Source organism: Hippocampus zosterae, chromosome 7, assembly GCF_025434085.1.
Source record: "Hippocampus zosterae strain Florida chromosome 7, ASM2543408v3, whole genome shotgun sequence".
NCBI classification, from domain to species: domain Eukaryota; kingdom Metazoa; phylum Chordata; class Actinopteri; order Syngnathiformes; family Syngnathidae; genus Hippocampus; species Hippocampus zosterae.
The window spans coordinates 18,919,374-18,931,512 of record NC_067457.1 but is presented as its reverse complement, the minus strand read 5'-3'; the positions used below and the strand labels follow the sequence as shown (position 1 = coordinate 18,931,512).

At 44.4% G+C, this 12,139-nt stretch overlaps 1 protein-coding gene across 10 annotated transcripts in view; it reads left to right on the top strand.

Moving 5' to 3' along the window:
- Positions 1-12,139, top strand: part of trps1 (trichorhinophalangeal syndrome I) — a 96,800-nt gene that overhangs the window by 63,919 nt on the left and 20,742 nt on the right. The gene's annotated exons all lie outside the window — the stretch shown is intronic.

Genomic DNA, 12,139 nt, shown 5'->3' with positions numbered 1-12,139 from the left:
CATTTCGCCCTTCCTCTTTTCTGCCACTCCCACTTAAATCAGTTCGCTTTATTATAGACATCAAATTTGGGTGGATTATTTTCTTACCACATCTTTGTTAGCTTTTTATTTGAATTCAAATACTTTTGCGAAAGGGCTGAATGACTTGTGTGCACTCACATAAACAGATCCCTACATTTTATGTATACCTTTTTAATATTAACATTTGAGTGACAAAAATACGGTTGCTTTTCCAAAGAGCAACATTTCCTTTCATCAGTTTAACTTGGGACTGAGAACAAGATAATCACCAAGTGGACAATGCCACACAATCGCCTTAGTGACGACGTGCAGGCAAACTTTTGACAGTTCCCATGGTAACCCGCCCGTCAAGTTCCACTTTTCCGTGGTTGGGAGTTTGGGAGCGGGGGCGGGGGGACGACTCTTAATTCATAAGTGATGTCATAGAGTGGCAGTAGTGAGATTGTGGTCTTCTGCAGTCTCAGAGCTTATTGGCAATGATCACATGAAAACAGCACAGGCCCACACGTATTTAGTGTGTGTGGGCGGTGACAGAGAGTAATTGCACGCCCGCGCGCCCATCGAAGTGGCAAAACTTGAGCTCATGCGGTGCCTGAGAACATATCGCTGTGTATGAATGCACTGTACCGGCCTGCTTATTATGAAGTGTATGCGTGTGTGCGTGTGTGCGCGTGTGCGTGTGTGCGTGTGTGTGTGTGTGTGTGCACGCACGCACATGATGTGTTGGCAACCACTTGGCAGACAGGCAGGGTGTGTCGGCAAGGAGTTTTACTCATTTTCTCGGGTGGGGCATTAAGAAAAGGAAAGAACATTTAGATGAGAAGCAACGAGGCGAGTCGTTAAGAGAAAAATTAACCCATTCAGAGTGAACTACGTGACCTAGTTTCCATCTTGATCACATTAGAACATTCAAACCGCCACCAAAGCGCTCCAATTTGGGGTTCAATGAGCAGAACTGTGCCTGAAATGTTCAACCAGTTCGCAGTTGAAACATTCGTGTGAAATCGGGCCCGGTGAGCTTTTGTTTGATGGGAGCCAAAGAACAGGAAACGGAGCTAATTGCATGGGGAAGTGTCTGGTTGTACTGACAAATCATTTGCATACTTAGTGACAGTAGGCAAACGTGAAACTATGTCTTCGTTCGTGTCACCGGTTAACTGGAGCCTCTCCCAGCCGACTTCGGTCTGCCGCCAATTGCGCTGCACCTCCAGACAAACGACCAGTCACGATTGCAACTCTAGACAATGCAAAGTTTCGGCGATCGTCCGTCCGGATCATTCTTTGCATCTTTTTAGAGGTTTGACCACTTTGCTTTCCCTGGCCCATAAGACGCATCCCGCAGTTTAATGTAATGCCCAGTGCTTTGACATTCTATCGCGATTGTATTACACGTGTTAAAAATGTGAATTTAAACATCTTGGAAGATTTTGAGAGTGGTGACAGTTTGAGGCTGCAATGAATTAGGTCACTCAGGCGGCAAATTGACCCATTTTCAAATATATTCTTAAATCCAAATCAACTGTGACATTTAATATGGAGATCAAATAATAGAACCCACTCAGTATGAGGCACAGCCTTTTTACCTCATTGCAAACCAAAATAGTAAACGCATTTCACGACCGTTCCTTGGGTGTCAAACAACCTTTTTCATAAAACGCGCATTGTAGTCGAATCTCGTGAGAACCCACATGGAGGGACATCTCAAATCTGTACATTATCACGGTGGTTCCATGTAACCATTTCCAATAAAATGGCCGCCATCTACAGTGTATAACACAGCCTGATCATTTATAGATGTAAAAAACATACGCGCCATAGACGACAAAGCCAACAGTCAATCACTTTAGGATGTGCCACGCCCCAAAGCCATTGACAATCATCTTTCAATCTGTTGGCTTGGAACTCTGCTATGATTTTGTGGCCATTACGGATGATTGACAAAATCGTCGACTTTGCCAATTCGTCTGAGACTCCCTTTCAAAAGTGAGAGACAATTTCAGCCTTCCCAGGCAGCGATATTAGCTTCCGTTTCATTACCACATACGTTTTCGGACCTCCAGAAGTACAACAATGCATGAGTCAATATGTAGCGTTGCTAAGCAACGGAGGGAAATTCCACACTGTGCATTTTGTTCATAAGTGAGGTGCCGGCGGCAATTAGTTTCCCACGGGTGGTTGTCACAAAGGCCTTTTCGCTATTTTTGTGGGAAAAAATGAAGGCGTCATCGTGAACGTGACGTTATAAAGGTGTTTGTTGTACGCAGAATCGGCAAATGAAAATGAATGTCGTGAAATCTGGACTTTGAAATGTGAACGTCATAAGGGTGAAAACGCCGACAGCGTACGTTGACACGAGAATCGACTGTATTTTGTTTTCCTGCGCGATACGTTGGCAAGCGCAAACACTGTGCGAACATGACCAATTCCTGTAAAGCTTGCCGTAAGCGATCATACTTTATTGCTTTATCTTCAATGCGATATTTACCCTGTGTTTCCATGGCATATACATACACACACACACACACACGCACACACACACACACAAACACAAACAAGCCTGCCGTTGACTCATCATTTCGACTCATCGTCGTGGGGCAGGGCAAAGGACTGGCATGAATATTGCATCATTTGAGGTTGTTTTTTTTTTTTTTTGACTCTGCTCAAACCTCCCCCAAAATAATATAAATCACTATGGCAACACCCAAATGAGAAACTAATCGCAACTCTGACATAGTCAAGTGCTTTTAATTTTTTTTTTTTATCATGCGCTACTGTCAAATTGTTTCATTTTTGCGGGAGGGGGAGCCTTCGAGCAGGCAAAACTGCAAAGGAGTGAGGAGGAGCTTAAATCATATTTCATCCAAACATGCGACAATGGCCATTTTTTAATTCCCGCTCATCCTCCCTGTGTGCGTCTCATACGCTTATTCCCCCAGCCATCGCATCGACCCGCTTCTTTCTTCCATTCCCTCAACTCACTTGACACACCCAAATCAATAATCGGCAAACGCAAGTCCAGCAAAGGAGAAAAGGTTTCTTGTTAAAGGCTCGGATGCTCGCGAAGCATTCGATTGCTGACACGTTGAGATTTGTGACACCGATGATGCCAACCTTTCTCTTCCCAGTGTGGCTTTCTGCTTCTTTGGCTGATTTAATGAGACAAGCTTTGGAGTCTTGTTCACGTGATCATTGCGCTAAAAATAAAGCTGATCACTTTTCCAGAACGCAGTACGCGCTCGGCTGTACAAATATACGTCATGTCGGTCGCAACATGGCTGGCTAACCAGCAATCTTGTGTCATCGTTTATGAGGTGGACATGCTATCAAATAGCAATGGAGAAGAGGAGACTTCAGTATGGCACGTTGAAGATTCAGGAGTAGTTCAGTTAGAGATGAAAATTGTGGATTCACCCCGTTCAGCACAGTTAATTTCTGCTAGAATGGCAAACTCTGGACGTCCCCCAAGGTTTCACCCTTATCCAGTGCTGGGACGGGACGTGTAGTCAGATAAATGGCTACGTGTGCTCTGGGCATATCAGAGAGAACTTTCATTATTGAAGTTCTTTTCATTTACATTTCTGCCTGACAGAGCTAATTGTGTTTAAAAAAACACACACACACATACACACAGAGTTGTGTTTTACATAAACTTCTCATTACATTGCGTTCCATTTCCCCTCTTCTGTCTTGCATAAATCCGTGTGTGTGTGTGTGTGTGTGTGTGTGTGTGTGTGTGTGTGTGTGCGTGTGTGTGTCTCCAACTGAGCCCTCCTCGGCTTGTGTACTTAATTATCTGCGTTGTGTCCCCGCATTTGCATTCCATCTGAGCGCGCGTGTGTTTTGTAAGGAAATTAAAGCTTGAATTGAAGTTATTTTCCGTACTGATAATTTAACGTCCCGTTATATCCGCCACAGGAAATGGTGGAGCTTATGCTTGTCTGTGTATGTGTGTCTGTGTGTGCGTGAGTTTAACGGTAAATCTAAAGTGATTTAGCTCCCAAATGATGCAACTTCACAGTATTTTAAAACTAAAATAAAGTAGTACTTGTCCGCTCGTATAAAGTGAACTTGAAACAATACGGTCACCTAGTGGTCTTTTAAAGGCATTGCTTTTAATCTAGTCATGAGTAATGGGGACGGAACCCTGCTGCGAGTAAAATTGTTTATAATTGCTGATGTTCGTAGTTCCTTTCAAATAAATGTGATGATTTGATTTAAAAAAAAAAAAAGTCCACATATACAGACTCTGATGACCGATTCTGCTAATAATCCAAGCTGAACTGAGCTCCTTCCCGACATACAACGTTGTTCTCCAAATCGAGATTTAGCTCTTTATCGTACCTCGACGCCACTGGAAATTTTCCAATGACACGTCTGTGGTGCCATCTTGTGGCATCTTCGACAACAAAGCAAAGGCAAATTTACTAATTTATAATGAAACTTTAATGTGTGTTTGACATGTAGCATAGATCGTTACATTGTCCCAAATGGCGTGGGATCTGTTGGCTAATTTTGGCCGAGACTGGTTGTCATCCAAAAAGGCAATCTTTGTTGACACACACAGACGTACGTTTGCCGGATTGTTCCATTTGTTGGTGTAGTGCGGTCACATTTCCCAGGACACACGCTCAAATAAACACGGCCATGCTCGGAAGGGAAAGAAAAGTGTGTGTCCTGTCTGCGTGTGGCGGCTAGCTGGCTGTTGGCTAGCCTAGAGTCCGTGCTTATACCAGTCATCACTGTGGCATCGAGGGTACAGAAACCAACAACGTGAGAAAATCTCTGAAAGACGAACATGTAAGACACCCGGTATGGAAAATTGTGGCACAGCCAAGTAAACGTTCAAAAGGCTAACATGTAGCGACCTAGCATGGTGGCAGAAGGGTGAAATCGTTTGACACAACCATGAAATCTTACTCGACCTAACATGTAGCCCTCTAGCGTTGTGATGAATTAAGGTCCACTGAATTCAAGCTGGTGGCGATGCATCCCGCAAAAAAAAAAAAAAAAAAGAGAGGAGCAAATTCGTCACAACCTTGACGTGTCCTAAAGTGACACAGTTATTAACTTCACCATAGAATCAGCACTCAAACAAACGCTACCCAGCCATTTTATTTTATCAGCGGCGAGAAGTCCATTGTAAATTGACTTGAAAACTCCCGGGACCTGGGGTTTGGTTCTTTAATTTCCCCCTCCTATTTGCCTTGCTTCTTCCAACAGGTTGCTATAGCGATTCTGTCAGATGAGGTCCAGCGTGAAGGTTTTGTACGTTCTTCTGGGGAAGTCCTTGAGCGAGCCCTCTGTTTCTGAAAATCATGTTTATGTCATCATGCTAACTGGCTTCCTATTAGCCTTTGAATGATTTCCCAGTTGTGCTACAGGTTTCCTTTTATCCACGTCACCACTCTCGTTTCTTTGTTCAGCTACTCCCTTGCTCGCTGCGGCGCTGCCGGGAATACCAGCTTTCGGGAAACATATTAAACTTAGCATCTCTTTTGACTCGTCTTATTTATGACGGAGAACCCGCAGTTGTTTGGGAGCCAAACGTTTTCTTGAACCGGCATCTAATTACAACGCGGCGGTTCCTGTCTCACAATATGGGTTGTGCAGTCGAACGAGTTTGACGTGCGCCTAACACCCATGTCACGTCGCTGCTGGCGCCCGGCCTGGGCCTCCGTCGTGGCTATCGGGCCGGGCGCCATGACACAGATGTTCCGCCCCGGCCGCCAGTTGCGCCGGCCAGGTGTTTTTCATCGGGTTGCCATGGCAACGCTCAAACACAGTGGTCACTTTAGCTCCTTGCTGTAATTTAGGCGTTTACATCAATTACTGTTACAATCAGCTACAGTGCACATGTGTTCTTTTAGTACGCCTTTTTTTTCCTGTCCTTTTTGTACCCTTGCCTGTGTGCTGTTCCTCGCTCTCTTTCTTTGTGTGTAAGGCAGGAGCGCTTCACCCCAGGCTTTGTGCGCATGCTTGTGTGTGTGTGTGTGTGTTCACACATGGAACCAATATTGAGGCCAGATGTTCATTTTGCTCCAACAAGACCTCTACACGCAATATTAGCCAGCTCCACGCACACATGCACAGGCAGTACATAGCATTCTGGCAGCACTTGTGTAATTAGGAAGCTGATTGGTTAGATTAAATGTCCATCTGACCCCTGACCAATAGTTAATTTGACGCCCCGCCCCCCTCTTGCCTTTTCACCATCTTTTCTGCTGACATGACACCCTTTTGCACAGTCGCCTGACAGTTAACGTGTCAGACAATTGATTTATTTACCATATTACCAGTAGGTGCCAATTTTCTGCATCAGTCCCATGCTGTAAATTTCATTCTCGTAAGCCGCTGCATATTTGTGGCCCAGTCCCACAAAGCATGATGTTGAGTGGCGCGTACACGCAAAAAAAAAAAATCAAATAAAATATATTACGTCACGCGGCATTAAATATAACCCCGAATGTAGTGGCTCATCTCAGATTGACAGAGGAGTGAGGCGGGAGGAGGTAGAAATATTTTGGGGGGAAATGAGATTATGCTCCTCGATCTCCTCATTTCATGGAGACATGAACCAAAAATTGTTCACGTCATTGCCACATGTAACAGATGAAGCATCTGTCTACTGACTTCTATCACCCCGCATGACAAGCGCTTGCTTTATGTTTCAAGTGAGATTAAAGTCAAACGTAAAATCGGCACTGTGACGCTAAACAACAACAGATTCGCACATGAGCTGCAGTGTGAACAGACACTTTGAGTGTAATCAAAATAAAACAGTGAACATGTGAGGTTTTGCGGGACTAGCTGAGGATAGCGAAACCACTTGCAGGTTTTTAAAAAATTAAAATATTCGTGGATAACTTTATGCCATGGCCATCTGTAATTCCCGTATGAAATTTTTGTCAAACTGTAGCAACGACAACCCGTTGTTCAAGAAACACCAGTTTCTGCATCCGCGTTAGCCGTCACGACAGCCGGAAAATAACTGAGGCACACACACACACACAAAAAGCTGGATCATCAGCAAACTATCGCTCATCTGCCATCTTGCAGCCTGAAATCGTTTTTCAGTCATATGGACTTCTGAAAATGAAGGACTTTAGAGCTGCGCAATTTCTTTTTTTTTTTTTTTCCGTGTGTCTTTTTTTTTTGTGCAGACACGCAGGCTCAAGCTATCTTCGTGACACGCTAATCCACTTCTCTTCAGACACACCCTTGCTCGTGTGTGTTTGTGAGCGAGCGATACCATGGCAACCCTGGCCGTCCTAGGCCCTCTTGGCAAGGTTGCCGCACTGCCCCCAGTCACGCGCACGTGCCTCCGCACTCGCTGCGTTAAAACTGTGAACGGCGGATTTTCGCTCCAACGCGCGCTAAGAGGCGCACATGCTTGATACGATGTGAAAGCTTTTTCTCCTCTCGGCATCTACCCGAACTGCTACTCCCCCCTCGTCCCCCACCCCCTTCCACCACATCCCCCGTGAGGTCTTCACTCATTAGGAATTCTCGCCTATGCGCGAAGTGTGTTTATGAATTCTGCTCCACGGGCGCGATGCAGCTTGGATACCCCGATTCTCCACAAACAGCACTTTGCTTTGTTCCCCCCCACCCCATCCCTTCTTTTCTCTTCGACGCAACAGGATGGCACCTTCTTTTTAAACTAAAATATATTGTGTTGCATTGCTGTGGCATGTACAGACGGATTATGTGAAGGGTGGATTCTTCTCGCCTTTAAAGAATTGATGAAAGCTGCTGAGACGCTTAAGTTATTCCATGTGCGCAGAATGGTTTGAGTTGGAAAATGATGATGGGCAAAGTTGATTGCCAGCATGCGAAGAGGAAACAGATTGACGATGTCCATAAAATACAAAATATTGCTCGCGATCTTCTCATATTTTTAGAGGATGAAGTGAACATGAGTAGAGATGTGTAAATGAATTTTGGCGACTAACGATAATGGTTTTCTGACAATAAACGACGTTGAGCTGTTTTTTTTTTTTTAATATCAACTGTTTTCGACTGTCACTTTAAGAATAACCTAAAAGGTCACATGGATAGGAGCGGCACAATCTGTTTTCTTTCAGGTCATCACATGGCTTTGTTTTGTTTTGTTTTGTTTCTTTCTCCCCCCCCACAGGATTATTTTTTGGACACACTACCTCATCAAATTTTTGACTTAATCAGTGGTGTGTTTGTTCTTTTCAAATAAGACAACTACAATGCCCACTTTAAATGAGACAGGAAGTTAGTTTGAAACAAGACGACGGTGACTCTCCAAAAAAGCTGCATGATTTAAAATAGGATAAATACTTCTATTTAAAGTAGACTTCCCTAAATCACCCAAAAGTTGTGCAAGAGAGACAAATGTGAATCTTCCCATATTTAAGCCGATTGAACCGAAGATATAAATGCCCCAAAGCAGAGTAATACGAGTCCTTCATAGCATCGGCCACAAAAATACCGTCTCCTCCAGTTTTCTGATCAGCCACAATTTTTTTTTTTCTCTCACATTAGACTGATGGCTTTCCAGGCCTGGTTGAATGGAAAATGTATTTTCCGGCTCATTTGGATGATGTTCATTCATCATTATTTTTTTTTTTTGTGTGAGTGGTTATTGTTTTTAATGAAAACATATTAGCGTATTTTAAAGCACTGCCATCTGTGGGCCACGTGTGATTACGGCGTAAATAATGACATCCTTAGGTGTTAGCGTACCTCAATCATTCCTCACTTTTGCGGCCGTTTTTTCAGTCGTTTCTCAAAGCACCCCCTCGTTGCCACAGATGTTTGGCGTCTGAGACTGCGCTGCAACGGACGCACACAAACACGATACACGCTTCACACAAACATCCAGGCGCTCAGGTCCCTGAGCTCCTGCGACGCGTTTTTTTTTTTTTTTTTTTAATGGCCCAGGTGCAGTCGAACAATAGCTATGTGCCCTTTACTTATGTGTGCGCGTGTGTGTTATTGTAAACTTACTGTGCTTGCATGTCCTTGAACATTTCTTTCAATTTATCTTTAGAATTGTTGCGTCCCCGCCCAGACATCTTGACTCACACAGTTCGGCTGTGCCTTTTAACGTCTTTATGTTCCCCATTAGTGGAATCCATAGCAATGCTGCGCTTTCACGATTCCATTCGAGGCACTTTGTCTTCCACTCCACGCCGAGATAAAAAACGTTTTAAATAGACACGACCACCTCCACCACCGCCACCACCCCCGCACGCCCGTAAATCCCTTAATCTACATGGTTCACTCTTCAAGAACAACCCCCTCTGCCTCTAAGTTTTTGTAGTATTCATATTAGAATACATATCGTGGCAGCCCAATGACATACCTGTACTAAGTGTTGCATCGTTTCTTTTTTTTTTTTTTTTTTAATTGTATTTTTTCGGAAAGAACGACTGCCTGAGGAATTTGAGCTCCATCCATGCAGACATCGTAATTATTATATGGTGGCACAAATCCACTGTGCAGCATTAGTCTATTCGGCTAGATTCGATGCAACTTGAAATAGAATATCTTTTAGTCTTCAACACAAAATGAAGGTTGCAGGAAATATAACTTGGAAGTCGTTTTCTGGACTTCAGTTGCTCCCGCAAAAGTTGTAAGTCATAAGAATGCCATAAATGCCCAGAAGCTGTGCAGGTTAAAAAAAAAAAAAAATAGAAATGATTCACATGAAATGTCTCAAAATTTCTGTAGGTTAAAATCCGACAACCGTGCAGTTAGAAAATAAGGGCTACTAGTTTGATAAACACTTCTGGGCCTGCTTCAGATTCGACTCCGTCCATGACAGATGATTCAAACTATGGCTGCAGATAATGATTATTTTCATACTTCCTTAAAACCCATCCAGTACCAGCCAATTCTGGACCAAGTTTGAAAAGACGTTTAAAAACGTCTTTGGGAGTGAATGAGTTAAACTGAGTAGTATTCCCTAGTCCTAGAGCGTCAATGTATTTTTACTCGTGTTACGCTTCCCGCGTGCTTTGTCCACATCAAAACTTTTGTAAAACACCATCTTTCAAGTATCCCGTGCGATATTGCAACGGGGCAGCGGAAGCTTGCATGTTTGGCTTCGCAGCGAGCCACATGAGCATGCCGTGCAAAGCACATGTGGAGGATCATCGTCACGCAAAAGCCTTCTGTTTTGCACCACCGCCGGGATCCCAGTGTTCTATTACCTCGAGACCACCGCCAGTGAGACACTAATCAAAGAACGATGGGAGAAGACAATAAAGACAGAGGGATGACGTAGGAGGGGGAAGATACAGGGAGAGAGGGCACGGGGGGTGGGGGTGGGGGGAGGAGCCATGAGTTGGCAGCAGCTGCCGAGTTTTGAGCGGGGGTTAAGCATCACCAAAAGAACAACCTAATAAGGTCTGAAACGCGCCGCCTTGGCAGCCTTTCACTTAGTAACCCGCCTCTGCCCCCCCTCCTCGCGAGCCAACGTGACACGCCGAAGAGTTTTCCCCCTGTTGTTTGGCCTTTGACGGCCAGCGTTTGCAACCGCAAAATGCAATCCTACCCGGCGCTCCAGATGCGGGGCAGCATCACCTGGCGGGCTTCCAGTTGGGATGCGCGGACATTTTTTTGGGGTTCATCACAAAATGTTCAAATAAAGGAGAGGATGTACTGACGAGAGCAAAGTGAAAAGCCACAAGCGATGCAAGGCAGATGGCAACCAACCAACGTTGCTCCCGTGGTATACGTTGCGATGCTTGAACACACGCACCGTGTTTGACGTGCGCTGGGGTTCGTAACCGCTCAGCCTTCTTTGGAGCCGGATCTAAAAATATCAAGCCCAAATACATTCGCCTACGTTCCAACTTGAAACATTTGTCTTCAAAGCTTTTGAAGTTGGAAAGAAATCATTGACGCTCGATTGAAAAAGAACATTGTCGCTGAGCACGGGCAAGATAACAAAAATTGAAACAAATGTCAATTAATCATTATTATTTTAGGTACTTATTTTTGAGTTGTCACTCTGCATGTTTTTTTTTAACATTTTTTTATTTTACATGACATGCAATTTGTTAAGTTGTGACTTGAAAAACTTTGCCCTCCTCCCACATCCCCGAAACCATTTCTGTTAGATCTTTGAAGACGCTTAATCGCGGGCTTAATCGCGGGCTTAATCGCGGGCTTAATCGCGGGCTACTTATTAACTCTTTGAGCCAAGTATCAATGCTGCATGGAGAGGCGTTGGGGAAGGAGTAGCGTTACAGAAAGCCAACTTTCAAACTTCAAAATGTCGAAAGACTTAATCTAGTGAAACATTTGAGGTGAAGTGATGACCCCGACCCCCTCGCCCCCATTATTCCCAACCAATCTGTTTAAACGTTATTACGCCTTGCATCTTGTACCTGTTAAGCCTCACGATAAGCTACAAATCACATTGTGCCGGCTCAGCCAATAAGTCCTTATCTAGTTTGGGCAACCGCGCTGCACGAGTTCATTTATTTCGCCGTTTGTAATCGCGTTTTGCCACGCAAATGCCTCTTGTGTCTGCATGTGTCCGTCTGTGTTTCTTTGCGCCATTTGTTTGTGTGTGTGTGTGTGTCCATGTGTCAAAGCTCTGTGTGTGTGTGTGTATTTGAGTGTGTCCAAGGGATACTTTTCGGAGGCGGTCTTTTTGTAACCTTTCCCCCAGAGGGATGTCTTTCACAACACATCTTTTTTTTTTTTCTCCCACCTTTAATGCAACAAGTTCCAAAGAAACAAGCAGTGAAATCACCACTTTTGAGCTGTTTTCAAAGCAAAGTGAGGAATGAAAATGGACAAATCTGGCCGCTAAGTAACCGGAGAAGCCAAAAATGGAACTCCTCATCTTCCCGCCGTATCCAGACAGTCAAATGAAATCATATGGGAGTGTCCTGTCCCTTGCCCTGTGGAACACCAAATGAATCATGGGAGATGGAGGATAACGTTCCCTGAGTGCCACTTGCAGCTTTCTGCGACAAAAGATGAAAAGCTGATAGGAGAATGGCAGAGACATGTTGCACTCCCGCCTTTAAATTATTATTATTATTTTTTTTTTTATGCCGACCGACGCTAACACGAGTCTCTCCTGATGTAAGACACATGTTCTGGCCTCCGCGGCGTATCCGCGACT